The sequence below is a fragment of the Protopterus annectens genome, chromosome 16.part0 (genome assembly GCF_019279795.1).
Source record: "Protopterus annectens isolate FY-2018-M chromosome 16.part0, PAN1.0, whole genome shotgun sequence".
Taxonomy (NCBI): domain Eukaryota; kingdom Metazoa; phylum Chordata; order Ceratodontiformes; family Protopteridae; genus Protopterus; species Protopterus annectens.
The window spans coordinates 804627860-804648081 of NC_056750.1; the positions used below are offsets into that span (position 1 = coordinate 804627860).

Sequence of the window (20222 nt, forward strand, 5' to 3'; positions counted from 1 at the left end):
TGTGTGTCCGGAACCCTGTAGTATCTGTCGGGCTTAGCAGGGGCCGGAGGCAGGGAGTCAGGGGCAGTACAAGCATCAGTAAATGCATCATCCACAACTGTAAGTACTGGAGGAATAGCTAAAGGCCTATGCTGTGGTAAATGTAAAAAGGTCCTAAGCCTTTTCCTGGAGTCTGAGAAATCCTGTCCCTGCCATTGAAATTGTTCCCTCATAGCATGCAAAGTTTCCCCAAAAGAAAATTCCTCAGGAGGAGAGGCAGAAGGTATGGAATCCTCTGCATCAGAGTCCTCATATGGAGAATAAGGGCCCTCTGGAGGATTTGTATGTTCTGAATCATCAGAGGAATAATCTGAAGAAACTGGCTCAGGGGGCTCTGCTCTAAGCCTCTTCTCTGGAGGTGGGTGAGAGGCCCTGTCAGGGTGAGACTGGGTTCCCCTGATCAAAGAAATGAGATCCTCTGCTAGACTAAGCATTTGAGTACTAGAGCTAGGCCTGTGAGAGGGGGCTTTAGCAGGCACGGCCTTTGAAGATTTAGCTGCTTTAGCCCTGGCAAAAGCCTTAATTGACATGGATGCAGGGGGCCTAGCAGCTCCACGTGCAGGAGTACATACATCTAAGGGGATAGTATCTGATAAATCCTGAGAAACTGGAAGAGCAGGTGGAATTTCAGTAGCAGATTCAGCCATGCTGGAAGAGGCCTCGGTAGAAGGAGGCATGCTTTCGGCCGAAGGAAGAACCGCGGACTCGGCTTCAGCCGAAACCGAGATGCTCGCGGTTGGCTTAACCGCGGTTTTGGCCGAAACCGCGGACCGCGAGTGTCGGTCCTTTTCCTTACGCTTTTTAGCTAAATGTGAAGTCGGAGTCTCCGACGGCATGATATAAGCAAAAGCGGAGCCGAAAAACTCCTCTGCAAACTCCGACCAACGTCTAAGTGTTCGTCGGTTGAAGGAAGCACAGGCTAGACAAGCTGCTACGTCGTGGTTGGGGCCTAAAGGTAGGCAGTAAGAGTGGAAATCTTTATGAGGTATTTGTTTTCCACAAGTTAAACAGTTATTCACTTTTTCTGACATCGGCTGAGGCAAGAAAGAGTCCCCAACGGGGTACTTAGCTTTTTAGAAGTCTTCGGTAGTAGCAATCTCTGGTTCTGACCGACCGGCACTTGCGAACAGCTTCTGCTTCGGGCGCCACGCGGCAAGAAAGACTGGGGAAAATGGCGTCGGCTGATGCCTTTATACCCGCAGAACTGCAGCTATGACATCGGGTGAAGTGCGACATCAGCCGAGGCCAGACCCAGACTTTGGAATCCGGCTGACCGAAGGGCTGCCTGAGGCCAGGACAACCCATTTGTAAGGACTGCAGATGCATCCTTGAAGGACATCATATATTCTCTTTTTGAATAATTTGGACAGAAAACCAGTAACTGAATGAACTGGTTAATGTTAGATTCTGCTACTTTAGACATAAAAGAAGTATTAGTTCTCAGGTAAATGCTTGTTTGGCTTGTTTGTCGGCTGGCTCAAATGGCTTTTGAGTGAGGCCTTAAAGAATAATTATGAGATCCCAATGGGTAGAAGGATCTTTTACTGGTGGTCTGAGTAAGAAAATATCCTGCATGAAAGCCTTGCATAATCTCGGTGAATAAAAAAAGATGATCTCATTCCCGAATGAAAATTAGAAATGACTGCAAGCTATAATTTTACAGTAGAAAAGCTAGCCCCATCATGAAAAAGTGAACTCAGAAAAAGGAGTATAGCTGACATAGGAGCTAAAAATGGGTCGAGATTCTCCTGTGAAGCCCAAATCGAAAATCTTTTCCACTTAATGCTACAGACCTTTTTTGTGCAAGCTTTCTGAGAGACCAAGATTATGTTGCGTACTAGGGAAGCTAGCCTAGACTTCTTTACAATCACTGGAAGTGGAGAAACCATGCTGTCAAGTCTTAGGGTGTGCAGACTGAGCTGAAGATGTTCCGACAGGTGAGAAAGTCCTGACTGGGATCCAGTATCTATGGGGGATACTTGAGGTGAGACCATAGAAGGGGAACCATACCTGATGAGGCCAGAAGGGGGCAATGAGAATTACTGAGCTCTTCAGCCTGTTGGCTTTCTGTAGAAATTTCAGGATCGAGGGGAGTAAGCATAAAGGAGGCCTGGGTGCCAATTGTGGATTAAAAGCATCCCTTGGAGACTTCCCCTTTGGCAGGATCAGAGGAAGTACTTGCTGCATTTGATGTTTAGGGGAAAAGTAAAAAGATCGCACCAAGGCTGGCCATAACAGCTGAAAGTTTTGTTTGCTACTGATTGACTGAGGGACCACTTGCGAGAAGATAGAATAGACCTGATGAGTTTGTCTGCTAACACACTGCTGTCCCTAGGAATGTGCGTTGCAATTAAAAAGCACTTTAAGAGATCGCTCACTCCCAAACCCTCATGGCCTCTCAGCATAACGGATAAGACGAGGTTCCTCCTTGCTTGTTTATGGAACAGAACACTGACCTGTCTGTATGAATCACAACAGTCTCCACAGGGAGGAGATCCTGAAAGGCTTGCAACGCGAGAACTGTTCTTTCTCCAGAACACTGACATGCAGCTTGGTCTCACTGGGGAACCACGTGCCTTGGACCATCTTTCCCTGACAATCCCCCTTCATCCCAATTGGGAAGTGTGGTCACTGTGGCTATTGGGGGGAGGGGGGGTGGCCTGCTCAGAAATAGATCATTTGACTGCATCCACCAGCAGAGATATCTTCTGCAGACTGGAGTTAGACAGGAGAAAACAGAGACTGGCAAAGAATAGACCATTAAAAATCCAGGGTCCATTGAAGAACTCGCATAAAAAATATTGCCAACGGTATTGGGATGATGGCCACTGACACAGATCCCAGCACTCTGGGAACCAATTTTGCTGGTGGAGATGGATGGTCTAAATAAGTCCAGGACTTGCTGTCTCAGAGAAATTATGTGATGCAGAGGCAATGGAACTATTTGCGCTTAAGTGTTCAGTTGTGTTCCTATAAATTCTACATTCTTCACATGAGTCAGGTTTGATTTCTTCAGATTTACTGAAATACCCAGGGAATTGAAGATCTGGACTAGGTATCCCTGGTTTGAATCAGTTGATGCCTTGTTGGTGCAGTAAGGAGGCAATCGTCCAAGTATGGAAACACCTGGAATCCTTTTAGCCTCAGGTGAGTCACAACTGTGATGACATGGGAAAGTGCCAGCATAGCCAAGCTGGAGCTTTCTGAAGAATGATATGTCCTTTGAATATCAAACGGATTTATACAAGATGCTTGTGTCACAAATGTATTAGAACTCTATGTCATTTGTGTATCAAACTAATTTGTACAGATGTTTGTGCTGAAAATGTATTCGTGAGGTTTGCTTGTGTTAAAATGCATCAACAGTGGATCCTGCTGAAATGACATAACACACGCACTTGGGTCACTCCAGAACAAGTACAAATACAACTCTGTCATTGTCCATATTGATGTAAATGACCTGAGACATACCTCCCTGGACTACATGAAGAGAGACATGGAAGAGCTCTCTTATCATGTAGCCCACGCCGGTATGACCCTGATCCTGAGTAGCATCCTGCCTTCACCAAGAATGATGCCACAGTATAAAGAAAAAAGGATCAATTTCAACAATTGGCTAAGTTTCTGGTGTCATTCAAAGGGGATCCAGTATCTGTCCTCCTGGGATGACATGCTCGACAAGCCACGTTGCTTCGCAAGAGATTGCTTGCACCTGTCACCCTTAGGCTTTCGAAAACTGGCCAAGGCTCTTGCCGCCCCCATAGTGCCTTTTTTAGGCAAGGCTCAAAAGACAAACCCACCACCATAAATAGCACAAGTAACCAAAAACTGAAGGTAATGCTACTCAAAGCCAGAAGTCTAAACCTCAAAATGCATGCACTCGAGGCACTCCTCAGTATGGAGAACAGAGACATCTGTGCAGTAACAGAAACCTGGTTTAAGGCTCCTGAGAGCACTCCAGCACTACTAGGCTATAACTCATACCATACCCTTTTAGCCACAGAACCTGGACCAAAACACAAAAGGCGGGGGTGTATCCATATTCATCAAGGATACCCACACCTCCAGGTTAGTGGCGCAGCACAATGCATCAGAGATCATCCATGTGCAACTAACAATGGGCAAAGCTGCAATCCAAATGTAGCTTGCTACAGATCACCCACCATGGCCCAGGACCCCCATTCCACATTTCTGGAGACACTGGGAAATATGAAGGTCCTACCAAACACCTTAATACTGGGTGATTTCAATTACCCAAACATAAACTGGGAGAACTACTCAAGTACTAACTCCCTTGCCCAACGCTTCCTAGAATTTATAAACTTGAACACCCTGGATCAACTGGTCAACACCCCCACCAGAGGGAACAACATATTGGACCTGGTCATCACCAACATGGGTGACTGTTCTACACCGGAGGTCAACCCCTCGCTGGTTAGATCAGACCATAGACTAATCACTCTGGATATCCACATTCCTCCCCCACCCCCAATCAAGGAAACCACCACGAAAAACTTTTCAAAAGCAAACTTCACATTACTTAAGACCGAGGTGGAAAGGTTCACAGCCCCCATGCTAAAGGACAATGCTGTCCAAGCTGCTGAAACCTTTACAAAGGCACTCTATGAGCATCTGCAGGAATGCATGGATCGTGCTATCCCAAGTAAAACCAAGACTCACTCCTCCAAGAAAAGGAAACCAGCCTGGTGGACCCCTGCCATAAACAAGCTATACAACAGAAGGAGGAAAAGTACAGTTTTGTACCTACCATAAATGTAGATGTTCGAAGATTTGCTGCAGTCCTTACTTATGGGTAGTCCGCTGTCCTCGGTCGGCCCGAATACCAAAGTATTAGGCTGACGTCGGTCATGGGCGCACAGCCCTGACAGAGCGTCAGGGTATAAAAGCGCATGACCGACGTCATATCCTCAGTCTTTTCTTACCCCAGATGTCAGAAGGCCCTAAAAGAAAGGCCACAGCCAAAAAACAGAGTACCTTCCCAAAAGATATGCCCAACTACAGCCATCACCCAAACCATATAACCATGCTAAGCTACAGAGGGAAGGAGGGAGGGAAATTGGACTGCAGCAATGTGGATCTTGAACATCTACATTTATGGTAGGTACAAAACTGTACTATGTTCTTCATCTCACATTGCTGCAGTCCTTACTTATGGGTAGAATCCCAAAGCAACGGGAAAGGGAGGTTGGAAAAATCATAAAGCATTAGGGGCTGCTAAAATGCCCTGTAATATTGCAGTGGCAAATCCAGCCCTAGACTTAGAATAAAGAGGAAGGTGGTAATGTTTAGAAAAAGTATGTACTGAACTCCAAGTGGCTGCTTCCAAAATATCCTTTGTAGCTACCCCCCTTAGAAAGGCAGTAGAAGTTGCAGTAGCTCTAGTGGAATGAGGTCTGATTCCAGTCGGAATTTCCTTACCATGATGGGAATAACAAAAAGAAATACAAAACCCAATCCATTTAGAAATAGTTTGTTTTGAAACAGGTCTACCCTGTGAACCCAAAGCAAAAGAAACAAACAACTGCTGAGACTGTCTGAACTCCTTGGTTCTGCTCAAATAATAGCGCAACTGCCTGTGAATATCCAAAGTATGCAAAATCTTTTCTCCTTTATTTTGAGGATTTGCATAAAAAGTAGGCAAATGAATAGTTTGGTTTAAGGCCACACTAGAAACCACTTTAGGCATAAAGGAAGGATTAGTACGCAAAGATACCCTATCCTTATGAAAAATCAAGAAAGGCTCCACTGCCATAAGGGCCTGTAATTCAGAAACCCTTCTTGCAGAAGTAATGGCCAACAAAAAAGCAGTTTTCCATGACAAATACTTTAACTCGGCAGTAGCTGCAGGCTCAAAGGTTGTAGAGTAAGCTTTTCCAACACAAAATTGAGATCCCAAGCAGGAGTAGGAGCTCACGGGGGTCTTATGTTCTTTGCCCTCTGAGAAACTGCTTAAACAAAGGATGAGAGAATAAAGGAGGGTCACAGTCATAATTAGCCGAAATGGCTGCAGCATGAACCTTTATGGAGGAGAAGGACAAACCTTTGTCTAATAATTCAGTAAGATATTGTAAGGAAGCACTCAAATTAGGCTTGGAAACATCAAAGTCCTTCCCTTTGCTCCAAATAAAAAATCTCCTCCATTTATCAGCATAAACTTTCCTTGTACTAGGCCTCCTGGCCTCCAAAATAACATTCAAAACTTGTTGAGGAAGCTTCGACCCTCCAGGTTCTAGAACAGAATGTGCCAGGCTGTTAGATGCAGGGACTGAATCCTGACATTGAGGAAATGATTGCCCTCCTGAGACAAAAGGTGTGGAATCAAAGGCAGAGGCCATGGAGGCTCTCGGACCAAACTCCTCAGTAGTGGGTACCAGTGTTGTCGAGGCCAATCCGGTGCTATCAGGATCATGGATGGCTTGTCTTGTCTGGCCTTCAAGAGAACCTTGGGCAGAAGAGGTAGAGGTGGAAAGGCATATACATGAAGATTGTTCCAACTGAATGACAGAGCGTCCACCTTCCAAGCTGTGGGATGAAACCTTTTTGTGCAAAACTTTGGCAACTGGTAATTTAGTGGAGAAGCGAACAGATCTATGTCTGGAGTTCCCCATGACACTGTCAACTTTTGAAATACCTGAGGATCCAATTTCCACTCGTGAGGATCCACTATTTGTCTGCTCAATACATCTGCTAAGGAGTTCTGTGCTCCTGGTAGAAATCTTGCCTGAAGATTGAGGTTGTAACTGAGAGCTGTCTCCCACAAAATCATCGCTTGTCTGCAAAGAGGGTACGAATGAGTTCCCCCTTGTTTGTTGATGTACCACATGACAGTTGTGTTGTCTGTTAGAATCAACACCTGCCCTGGGTGAAGTAAATCCTTGAAAGCCATCAATGCAAATTGTACTGCTAACATCTCCTTCAAGTTGATATGCAAATGTTGAAGTCTGGCAGGCCACGTGTCTTGCACCCATTTTCCATTGAGGTGTGCTCCGCAAGCCTTGTCCGAGGCATCCGTCGTTAGAATCTGACTCGCCTCTGGTCGGGTCACAGAGAGTCCCTTGTTTAGGTGACATTCCTGAGCCCACCACAAAAATTCTTTCTGAATGCAAGGTATTATCTGAATGACAGTGTCTAGATCTTGGCAGTGTTGTGTCCATAGATTTTTGAGATACCATTGAAGCTTCCTCATATGCAATTTGGCATTGGGAAGCACCAAAATACAAGATGCCATGAACCCCAAGGCTTGAAGGACTGTCCTTGCAGTCAGCCTGGACTGTAGAGACATTTGATGGAAATAAAGTGAAAGACTTTTCTGTTTGTCCGGGGTCAAAAAGGCCATCTGGGAAGCTGTATTCAGTCTCACACCCAGAAAGCACATGTCCTGAGAGGGTACTAGACTGGACTTTGTTTCGTTCACAGAATACCCTAGGCATCTTAACACTACCATCACATACTGTAGAGGTTGAAGAAGCTCGTCCTTGTCTTGTGCAATAATCAGGCAATCGTCCAAATAAGGATAAATTTGTATTCCTTCCATCCTGAAAAAGGCTATCACTGGAGCCAGAACCTTTGTGAACACTCTGGGCGCAGTAGATAAGCCAAAGGGCAATGCAGAGAACTGATAATGTAAATTTCCAGCTCGAAAACGCAGGTACTTCCTGCAACTGGGCCTGATAGGAACATGAAGATAAGCCTCTTTTAGATCCAGAGTTACCATCCAGTGATCTTTTCCCAGCAGAGGCAAATGCTGTTGTAATGTCAACATTTTGAACTTTGGAATGTCCAAATAAGTGTTGAGGAGAGATAAATCCAAAATCGGTCTCCACGTGTTCCCTTTCTTTGGTACTAGAAACATGCGGGAATAAAACCCTAGACCCACTTCTGAAGGAGGTACTGGCTGTATGGCTCCCATGTGAAGAAGTAATGAAATCTGTTTGTGAGCCTCCATCCTTTGCCGAGGAGGAATGTCTGGCATACCTGTGAAAGGAGGCAATGTATGGAAATAAAACTTGTAACCTGTGTTTATAATGTCCAACACCCATTTGTCTTGGGTGATTAAAAACCAATTTTGCTTGAAGAGAGCTAGCTTTCCTCCCAAAGGAGCTGCCAGGCAAGAAGAATCTGGCAGCTGAAAATGCAGGTCATTGGGCCTGTTTACGAAAGGACTGGCCCCTACCCTCACCAGCAGATTGAGCAGGCGAACTCCATGTTCTAGGCCTAAAGGTACTCTGAGCTCTGCCCCTACCACGCCTAGATCTACCCCTAGACTGGGAATCAGAAGAAGGGTACGTCCACCCCTTAGCAGGCCAATTTCTACTAAACTTAGGAGGTTGAACCTGCATAAAATCTTTAACAGTCTGCATAGACTTAGCCTTGTCCTCCATTTTCTTCAAAACAGACTCCACAGCTGGACCAAACAAAACTTCGGACTGTAAAGGGCATCCAGAATTCTAGACTTAACATGCTCAGATAAATTCTGATCCTTAAGCCAGGCATGCCTACGAAGAACTGAACCAGTGGCAGCCACTCTAGAAGAAGCCTGCAAAGCATCAAAGCCACACTGCAAAGAATGTTTCCCCACCTGTTCAGAAACATGCACCAAATCTTGCAATTCTTTACACTCTATGCCCTCTGCCAAAGCATCCACTTTAGATTTTAGCTGAGAAAGGAGGAAATTCTGATATTTCAACATATGAAACTGGCAATTTAAAGCCCTCATTGCTAAAGTAGAAGAGGTGTACACCTTCTTACCCCATCTGTCCAAAGCTCTAGCTTCCTTATCTAGAGGAACCGGATTCTTTACAACAGAAGCCCTAACACCCTTAGGCCCCTGACTAATAGTTTCTGGGTCCGCCCTAGGACTCAGATATAGGTATTTATGAGCCTCAGGTACCCTATAATACCTGTCCGGTTTAACTGGTGCAGGAGGCATAGAATCTGGATTAAATGAGGCCTCCGAAAAAACATCCTGAACAACATCCAAAACAGGAGGAATAGCCAAGGGTCTGTGCTGTGGTAGAAACAAGAACTCTCTAAGCCTCTTTCTGGAATCTGAGTAATCCTGTCCTTCCCACTTAAAATGTTCCCTCAGAGTGTAAGGTTTCTGAAAATGAAAAATCCTCTGGAGGGGAAGCAGAAGGAGTAGAATCCTCTGCATCAGAATCCGAATAAGGAGGAAAATCTTGAATATCTTCAGCAGAAGACTCAGAATCATCTGAGGCCTGCTCCAAAATTTCCAACTCTGGCTCTACCCTGGGCCTCTTATCAGGAGGGGGCATGGAACCTCTAATTAAAGTAATCAAATCTTCTGCCATTTTAAGCATATGCTTCTTAGGTACAGACCCTGAAGAACCAGAACTAACTCCAGAAGGCGGCAAAACAGACCTGCCCTTAGAAGGAGCCCTAGAAACAGTAGCAGAAGGCCTAACCCCCTTAGACAAAGAAGGGAGAATAGTAACCTGAGAGGCCCCTTCAGCCTGACCTGACTCCTGTGAGGCCACATCCTGTAAAATCAAGGTTTCCCCCTGAGACTCAACAGAAACTTCAGCCGGATCCACCTGTTCCACTGCAGTCTCTAAAGGACCGGCGTCCGAAATGGATGAATCATCCTGTCTAGGCTTTACAGATTTGTCTTTACGCTTCTTCGTGGAAGCGGGCGTCGGAGGATCCGACGGCATATTATAATTACACTGTTTGCCAAAGACTAACCTAGCGCAATCTAGCCTTCTCTTAATGGTGCGCTTATTAAACCTAGCACAAAACCGACACCCAACTACGTCGTGCTCCGGTCCCAAGCAAGGGATACAAAGCGAGTGGTAATCTCTATGCGGTATCTGCTTCCCACAAGAAATACAATTATTCACTTTTTCTGACATCCGGTAAATAACTGAGGCAAGAAAAAACAAAAATGCTCCCCAACGGGGTACTTAGCCCAACTTGGTATGTCTGAAACTCCGAAAACGAAAAATTTCAGAAAGCCGAACGGCACTTGCAACGCTGCTTCTGCATCGGACCATGCGGCAAAAAAGACTGAGGATATGACGTCGGTCGTGCGCTTTTATACCCTGACGCTCTGATGTCAGGGCTGTGCGCCCATGACCGACGTCAGCCTAATACTTTGGTATTCGGGCCAACCGAGGACAGCGGACTACCCATAAGTAAGGACTGCAGCAATGTGAGATGAAGAACATCTAGTACAGAAAAAAGTAAATTCCCAAGAAGGAAAGACATCCCTGATCAGTATCAGCAAGAAACTATGATCCCTCATTAAATCATCCAAGACTAGTTTCGAAAGAAAAACTGCCAATGACTCCAAAGACAACCACAAAGTGTTCTTTAGCTATGTCAAGAACCTAAGTGGAAACTCTCAGATCTGCTCTGAGTTAGTGTAGAATGGCACAAAATACACTGAACCGACTGATATTGCAAACATTCTGGCAGACAGGTTTAGTGCAAACTTCACCCCCTAAAAGGCCCATAAGCATACCAGAAAAATGTAGGGCCCCGTCAATCACAGATGCACAGGTTAAAAGCCAAAAACACAGCTTCAATGGGAACGGACAGGGTCCCAGGCTGCGTCTTACAAGAGCTCCAAAATGAACTAACCCCTCACCTAAACACACTGTTCAAACTCAGCCTCTCTACAGGCTACATACCCATAGAGTGGCGCACAGCAACAGTTATCCCGCTCCACAAAGGTGGAGCCACAATGGACCCCGGGAACTATCGCCCTTATAAGCCTAACTAGCCTGGTCTGCAAGGCTATGGAACGCATCATCATGGAACTCATTAACAGAGACATTGGAAACCTCCAAACCTTGGACCCTACCCAGTTTGGTTTTGTTAAGGGCAGATCATGCCTCCTAAACCTGGTGGACTTCTTTGAGACTGTTACCAAGGCATTAGGTGAGGGAAAGGAGGTCCACACAGCCTACCTAGACCTCGCAAAGGCTTTCGACACCATTCCACATTCTAGTATTATAGACAAGCTCACCAGCTTGAACATAAACCCTTATATCACAAGATGGGTTGCCAACTGGCTCGTGGATAGAACCCACATGGTGAGAGTTGCAGGCTCTATGTTCGACTCTAAACCGGTTACAAGTGGTGTCCCCCAGGGCTCAGTCCTAGGACCCCTATACTTCTCAGAGGTACAGGCAAGCATAGGACGACTATGGCTGACCAAGTTCACAGACTACTGCAAACTAGGGGCCATAATTGATTCTCCGGCTGATACAGACACCCTTCAGATGGGTCTCACAGATGGATACCTGGTGTCAAAATCATGGCCTCAAGCTAAATGCCAAAAAGTGCATAGTCATCCCCTTTGGAAAAAACAAAACACCCGCAAACTACCACATAGGTGGTAGCCCCCTAAATACAGAAAATGTAATAAGGGATCTGGGGACCCAAGTAGATCGTAATCTCTCCTTTGATAATCATATTGCCAAGGTGGTTAGAAAATCCTTCTATGTTGCCCACCTAATCACAAAAGGGTTCGCATCTAGAACAAGAGAGGTTATTGTGCCTCTCTACTCATCACTCATTAGACTCCTAGAATACAACGCCCCATTTGGGATGTACCTTACAAGACACCTGCAACCGCTGGAAAGGCCACAAAAGTACCTCACCAAGAGGATTACTGGCCTCAAACAGATGCCCTATGCAGCCCAACTCAAGAAACTCCAGCTGTACTCAGTTGCATACTGCTTACTCAGAGGTGATCTCTGCCTGACATACAAGGCCATGTCCAACCCAGAATTGATGGACATGCTCCACCTAAAAAAAAAAATCCCAGACAGCCACACGCTCTAGAGATATAAACCTCACCACAACAATAAATAGGACATGCTGGAGGGATAGATTCCTATCCCAGAGACTCCCCATGCTTTGGAACAGGAATCCAATATACATCAGGCAGAGCCCCTCACTAACACTCTTCAAGAGAAACCTTGACAGGTGGATGGGAAACAGAAAATTTACCCAGGGGATCACTGCACTAGCTCTGCTGTATAGTGGTGCAGGGAACTAATGGCTCGGCTGGACAGTAGTGCAGGGAACTGATGGCTCTGCTGGACAGAGGCACTGGGAACTTCTCTAAGGGGGTGACGAAAGCCAACACATTCTGGCTAGGCTTATAAATGCCCTTGGGCAGATTTCATAGGCAAGTACTAGGCTAAGAATGAACATGCATTACTGCAACTAAATTAAATGCATACGTTTTAATAGATTACACTGGAATAGCAAAGGTTAACTTTAAGAAAAATAAGGGAAATGTAAATCAGCTGTTAAACCATTAAAATGGCACCCCACATTGCTAAATAGGACCAAAGACGCAGAGTCTGAGAAAGAACCTTTGCTCATCTGCTCAATGAAAAGGGAGGCCCCAGGCACTGCCACAAACATTTGGATGTGCATTGTGACCATCTATGCCAAATTCCTGCCTCATAGGATCATAGAAAGTTAGTAGACTATCGGCCCCGAGGCTCCTAGCCAAGAATTTAGCCCACTGTTCTGAAAAATCAGTACCTGATGCCCCTGTCTAGCAGGGACACAGGTGGAATCTCAGGGATGTATTTTCTGTTCCCCATCCAGTTATCCAGGTTGTGCTTAAAAAGCATTAATGAGGTACTCTGCTTGATGTGGAGTGGGAGTTTATTCCACAGAAGGGGGGAGTATCTGGGACACAAACCTGTCCCAACAACAAGTCCTATTGATGTCACACACCAGGTTGAGCTTACGTTTGTGGGTTACTCGAGTGGAGCTACACTTGCGGATATGCAGCAGTCCCATCAAGGCAGGGTCTGAGATTGCTTTATATGCCAGATAACAGAGGTTACTTCTGAGGAGTCTGTAGGAGACTGAACAGAGGGGCAGGGCCTTTAGCCTATCTATGTAGAGTAGATGTTTGAGGCCCTGGATTCTCCTGATGAGGAACCTCTGTGGTCTCTCCAGCTCCTGCATGTGCTTTGTGAGCTACATGCTGAAAAAGTACAGTTTTGTACCTACCATAAATGTAGATGTTCGAAGATCCACATTGCTGCAGTCCTTACACTTGGGTAGTCCGCTGTCCTCGGTCGGCCCGAATATCAAAGTATAAGGCTGACGTCGGTCAGGGCACATTTGACTGACATCAGGACGTCAGGGTACAAATGCGCATGACCGACGTCATATCCTCAGTCTTTTCTTGCCCCAGATGTCAGAAGACCTTAAAAATAAAGGTCAAAACCAAAAGACAGCAAACAACCAACCAACCACCCTTGCACTAACTATATGTACAATATATACAATATACACAATATGTACAACCCAACCCACACAACCACCTCTAACTACAGAGGGAAGGAGGGAGGGTAAATTGGACTGCAGCAATGTGGATCTTCGAACATCTACATTTATGGTAGGTACAAAACTGTACTATGTTCTTCATCTCACATTGCTGCAGTCCTTACACTTGGGTAGAATCCCAAAGCAGAGGTAAGGGAGGATGGCTAACTACAAGGAAGCAGGAGCTGCCAAAATGCCCTGCAAAACAGCAGTGGCAAAACCAGCCCTGGACTTAGAGTAAAGTGGCAGGTGATAATGCCTAGAGAAAGTATGCACAGAACTCCAAGTAGCTGCCTCCAAAATATCCTTGGTTGCCACTCCCCTCAAAAAAGCTGTTGAAGTGGCAGTAGCCCTAGTGGAATGAGGCCTAATCCCAGCCGGAATCTCCTTGCCATGATGGGAATAACAGAAAGCAATGCAAAACCCAATCCACTTAGAAATAGTTTGTTTTGACACAGGTTTGCCCTGAGAACTCAAAGCAAAAGAAATAAACAACTGCTGAGACTGCCTGAACCCTTTAGTTCTGTCCAAATAATAACGCAACTGCCTGTGAACATCTAAAGTGTGCAAAATCTTTTCCCCTTTATTTTGGGGATTTGCATAAAAAGTAGGCAAATGAATAGTTTGGTTTAAAGCCACACTAGAAACCACCTTAGGCATAAAGGAAGGATTAGTACGTAATGATACCCTATCCTTATGGAAAATCAAGAAAGGCTCAACCGCCATAAGGGCCTGTAATTCAGAAACCCTTCTTGCAGAGGTAATGGCCAACAACAAAGCAGTCTTCCATGATAAATATTTCAACTCAGCAGTAGCTGCAGGCTCAAAAGGTTGTAGAGTGAGTTTCTCCAACACAAAATTGAGATCCCAAGCAGGAGTAGGAGCTCTTCGTGGGGGTCTTATATTCTTTGCCCCTCTAAGAAATTGCTTGAACAAAGGATGAGAAAACAATGGTGGGTCGCAAGCATAGTGAGCTGAAATTGCTGCAGCATGAACTTTAATAGAAGAGAAAGACAAACCTTTGTCTAGTAACTCAGTAAGATATTGAAGAGCCACACACAAATTAGGCTCGGAAACATCAAAATCTTTTGCTGCACTCCAAAATAAAAATCTCTTCCATTTGTCTGCGTACACTTTCCTTGTACTAGGCCTTCTAGCTTCCAAAATAACATTCAAAACTTGCTGAGGAAGTGGAGGCCCACTATGGTTCAAAACAGAATATGCCAGGCTGTTAGGTGCAGAGAGTGAAGCTTGACATTTAGCAAATGGCTGTCCTCCTGCGACAACAGGTGTGGAATCGAAGGCAAAGGCCATGGAGGCTTCCGTACCAGACTTTTCAGTAATGGGTACCAGTGCTGTCGAGGCCAATCCGGAGCTATTAAAATCATCCTTGGCTTGTCCTGTCTGACCTTTAGAAGTACCTTTGGGAGGAGAGGCAGAGGTGGAAAGGCATACACATGGAGATTGCTCCAATTGAAAGAAAGAGCATCCACTCTCCAAGCTGTGGGATGAAACCTTGTTGTGCAAAACCTTGGCAGCTGATGGTTTAGTGGAGAAGCGAACAGATCTATGTCTGGAGTTCCCCATGACACTGTCAATTTCTGAAATACATGAGGATCCAATTTCCACTCGTGGGGATCCATAATTCGCCTGCTCAACACAACTGCTAAGGAGTTCTGTGCTCCTGGCAGAAACCTTGCCTGAAGATTGAGCTGTAAACTGAGAGCAGTCTCCCACAAAATCATTGCTTGCCTGCATAGAGGATAAGAATCGTTCCCCTTGCTTGTTGATGTACCACATGACAGTTGTGTTGTCTGTTAGAATCAACACCTGCCCTGGAAGAAGTAATTCCTTGAAAGCTATTAATGCAAACTGGACTGCTAACATCTCCTTCATGTTGATATGTAGATGTTGTAGTCTGACAGGCCACTTGTTTTGTATCCACTTTCCATTTAGATGAGCTCCCAAGCTTTGTCTGAGGCATCTGTCGTTAAAATCTGACTCGCCTCTGGCCGGGTCACAGAGAGTCCCTTGTTTAGGTGACATTCCTGAGCCCACCACAAAAATTCCTTTTGAATGCAAGGTATTATTTGAATGACAGTGTCCAGATCCTGGCAGTGCTGTGTCCATACATTTTTGAGATACCATTGTAGCTTCCTCATATGCAGTTTGGCATTGGGAAGCACCAGAATACAAGATGCCATGAACCCTAAGGCTTGAAGGACTGTCCTTGCAGTCAGCCCGGACTGATGAGATAGTTGATGGAAGTAAAGGGATAGACTCTTTTGTTTGTCCGGGGTTAAAAAGGCCATCTGGGATGCTGTATTCAGTCTCACACCCAGAAAGCACATGTCTTGAGAGGGTACTAAGACTGGACTTTATTTCGTTCACAGAATACCCTAGGCATCTTAGCACTGCTATCACATATTCCAAATGATGAAGAAGCTCTTCCCTTCCTTGAGCCAGAATTAGGCAGTCGTCCAAATAAGGATAGATCTGTATTCCTTTTAGTCTGAAGAAAGCTATCACTGGAGCCAGAACTTTCGTGAACACTCTGGGCGCAGTAGATAAGCCAAAGGGCAATGCAGAGAACTGATAGTGAGAAGTCCCAGCTCGAAAACGCAGATACTTTCTGCAACTTAGTCTGATAGGAACATGAAGGTAAGCCTCCTTGAGATCCAAAGTTACCATCCAATGATCTTTGCCCAGCAGAGGTAAAAGCTGCTGCAACGTCAACATTTTGAACTTGGGAATGTCCAGATAAGTGTTGAGGATAGATAAATCCAAAATTGGTCTCCACGTGTTCCCCTTCTTTGGTACTAGGAACAGGCGAGAATAAAATCCTAGGCCCACTTCTGGCAGAGGGACCGGCTGTATGGCCCCTAGTTGGAGCAACAGAGAAACCTGTTTGTGAGCCTCTATTCTTTGTTGAGGAGGAACGTCTGGCATGCCTTTGAAAGGAGGCAAGGTATGGAAATAAAACCTGTAGCCTTGATGTATGATATCCAATACCCATCTGTCCTGGGTAATTAAACTCCAATTTTCTTTGAAAAGTGCCAACCTTCCTCCCAAAGGTGCCGCCAGACGAGCAGGCTCTGGCAGCTGAAAAGGTAGGTCATTGGGTCTGCTTACGATAGGACTGACCCCTGCCCTCACCCGAAGCCTGTGCAGGAGAACTCCCTGTTCTAGGCCTAAAAGAGCCCTGAGCTCTGCCCTTACCACGTTTAGATCTACCCCTAGACTGGGAATCATAAGAAGGATACGTCCACCCTTTAGTAGGCCAATTTCTACTAAACTTTGGAGGCTGGACCTGCAAAAAATCTTTAACAGTCTGCATAGACTTAGCCTTGTCTTCCATTTTCTTTAAAACTGTCTCAACAGGAGGACCAAACAACACGTCAGATTGTAAAGGAGCATCTAAAATCTTTGTTTTAACATGTTCAGACAAATTCTGATCTCTCAGCCAGGCGTGCCTGCGAAGAACTGACCCAGTGGCAGCCACCCTGGACGAGGCCTGTACAGCATCAAAACCACATTGCAAAGAATGCTTACCCACCTGTTCAGAAACATGCACTAAATCTTGCAACTCTTTACAATCAATACCTACTGCCAGAGCATCAACCTTAGACTTCAATTGTGAAAGGAGATAGTTTTGGTATTTCAACATGTGAAACTGGCAATTCAGAGCCCTCATAGCAAGAGTGGAAGTATAGACTTTCTTTCCCCATCTATCCAAGGCCCTAGCCTCCTTGTCTGCAGGAACCGGATTTTTAACAGAAGCCTTAACACCTTTAGGCCCCCAGGCTAACAGTTTCTGGGTCTGCCCTAGGACTCTTAAAAAGATACTTATGAGCTGCAGGCACCCTGTAATACCTATCCGGCTTAACAGGAGCAGGAGGCAAAGAATCAGGATTAAGAGAAGCCTCTGTAAAAACATCTTCCACTACATCCAAAACAGGAGGTATAGCCAAAGGCCTATGCTGGGGTAAAAACAGAAATTCCCTAAGCCTTTTCCTGGAATCAGAGAAGTCCTGACCTTCCCACTTAAAATGCTCCCTCATGGAATGAAGAGTTTCTGAAAAAGAAAAATCCTCAGGAGGAGTAGCAGAAGGAGTAGAATCATCCACATCAGAATCAGAATAAGGAGAGTACTCCTGCAAGTCTTCAGCCGAAGACTCTGAAACATCTGAAGCCTGCTCAAAACCCCCCAGCTCAGGTTCCACCCTAGTTCTCTTATCAGGAGGGGGCATAGAACCCCTAATCAAAGTAATCAAATCTTCTGCCATTTTAAGCATATGCTTCTTGGGCACAGTACCTGAAGAGCTAGGGGTAACCCCAACTGAAGCTAAACCTGGCCTGCCCCTGGGAGAAGCCTTTGAAACAGAAGGAGAGGGCCTAGCCACCTTAGGAAGGGAGGGGAGTAATGTAACCTGAGAAGCCCCTCAGCCTGACTTGTCTCCTGAGAGGCCACATCTTGCAAAAATAGGGCCCCACCCGGGGAACACAAAGAACCCCGGGTGGAGCCACCGGCTCCACCGACACCTCTAAAGAACCGGCGTCCGGTACAGACGGTTCTTCTAGCCTAGGCTTAACTGCCTTGTCCTTGCGCTTCTTTGAAGAAGCGGGCGTCGGAGCATCCGACGGCATTTTATAGTTGCACCGCTTCCCAAAGACTAACCTTGCACAATCCAACCTTCTCTTTATAGTGCGTTTGTTAAATCTAGCACAAGAGCGACAGCCAACAACGTCGTGCTCAGGCCCTAAGCAAGGAATACACAAAGTATGATAATCTCTATGCGGTATCTGTTTCCCACAAGAAATGCAATTATTGACTTTTTCTGACATCCGGTAAATGACTGAGGCAAGAAAAACTAAAATATTCTAACGGGGTACTTAGCCAACTTTGAACTCGGTCTGAAACTTCTAAATCGAAAAATCTCAGAACGCCAACCGGCACTTGCAATGCTGCTTCTGCATTGGACCATGCGGCAAAAAAGACTGAGGATATGACGTCGGTCATGCGCATTTGTACCCTGACGTCCTGATGTCAGTCAAATGCGCCCTGACCGACGTCAGCCTTATACTTTGATATTCGGGCCGACCGAGGACAGCGGACTACCCAAGTGTAAGGACTGCAGCAATGTGAGATGAAGAACATCGGGCTCTGTACTCAAGAACGGGTCTTATAAGGGAAACATACGGTGATGTTAGGACTACCTTGTCCCTGAATGAGAAAGCTTTACTAATGACGTGGGCCATGTAGAAAGCTTTCCATAAATGGAGCCAATATGTTGGTCAAACGTCCGTTTCCTTTCAACCTGGGTGCCCAAGTCCCTCACAACTGATTGTGTGCTTAGGACCTTGTTATTAATGTGATAATTTGTGGGGACATCACTCTTCCCAAAGGGGATAATGATGCATTTTTTCGCATTCAGTTTGAGGCCATGTTGCTGGCCCCAGTCATACGTTTGGGTGAGACCCTCAGAGAAATGTCCACATCACTAGGGGAACTGATGACAGGGCCCAGCTTACAATCATCTGCAAACTTGGCCAGCCACAGCCCACTAGTCTTGGCCTGCACCTCAGCAAAAGTATATTCTAAACAACAAGGGTCACAAGACCGATCCCAGGGGTACACCACTCATTACAGGTTGACTGCTTGAGTTGGCTTCCCCTATTTGACTAGGTGGGTTCTATCTGGTAACATATGGATTGACACCTAGTTGAGAGAGTTTATCTATTATACCAGAGTGTGGAAAAGTATCGAAGGCTTTAGCCAGTTCAAAGTAGGCAGTATGAACAGTCTTCCCCCTCATCTAAGGTTTTGATGACTGTCTTAAAGAAGTCTATCAAATTTAGCAGACATGACCTCCCCCTGATGATGAAGTGTTTGGATGTAGCCAATGACCTTGTTAATGAGGTCCATGATAATCTGCTCCATGGCCTTGCAGACCAGGCTAGGCTGATGGGTCTATAATTTCCTGGATTGGTGGACACTCCACCTTTGTGCAAAGGGATAACAGTGGCTGTCCTTCACTCAGCTGGGATGAAGCCAGTACTCAGGCTTTGGTTGAATAGGGCATCTAATGGTGCTGCAAGATCCTGTCTGAGTTCATGTAAGATGCAGCCTGGGATGTTATCTGGTCCCATGGAGGCTGTATTTTCTGCTTTTGAGAGGGCAGTGATGACCTGCTCCCTAGAGATAAGGGGAGGGGGGCAAATGCTGGAGATGTCTTGATTTACTGATGGGGAAAGAGGGGTAAAGTTTTCACTGAACCTATCTGCCAGCAGGTTGGCTATAATCTACGTCATTTGTGCAAGTGGTGTTCTTGACCACCAGTCCAGAGCAGATCTGGGTGCGGACATATGAAAGTCTTGTGATAGTCTTTAGCAAATGTGGCCAGTTTGGACGCAAAATTTGCTTTGGAGGATTTTACCAGTGCTCTTATTTGCTTGTTCAAACTAAGGAGAGACTGCTTCCAGTTAGGCACCTAACTCCTTCTTGATCCTGTATAGCAACTTTTTCCTTTTATTACAGAGTTTATTTATTGCAGATGTCCAGCAGACAGGTTTCCTCTTCCTTGAGGAGGATGATTTTGTCCTGTCGGGTATTCCTGATTCCATGCAGCTACACAAGTGCTCGTATAGTACTTTGGTGTAAGTTTGGGCATATGTGCCAGTTCCTACAGAGGGAGAAGGAGCTGTGAAGCTGTTTATGCCTTCCCTCAGGAGGCTGTAATCACTTTCGAGAATTTTTTTGTTTGACCCTATCTAGGGGGTGGTCAGGGGAGATGATGACTTCAAAAGTAACTGCTTTGTGGTTGGATCTTACCAGGGAG

The 20222-nt window shown here is 45.6% G+C and overlaps 1 protein-coding gene across 1 annotated transcript in view; it reads right to left on the reverse strand.

Moving 5' to 3' along the window:
- The window catches only part of FKBP15 (FKBP prolyl isomerase family member 15), a 1242294-nt gene that overhangs the window by 1090701 nt on the left and 131371 nt on the right, over positions 1–20222 (reverse strand). The window lies entirely within an intron of this gene.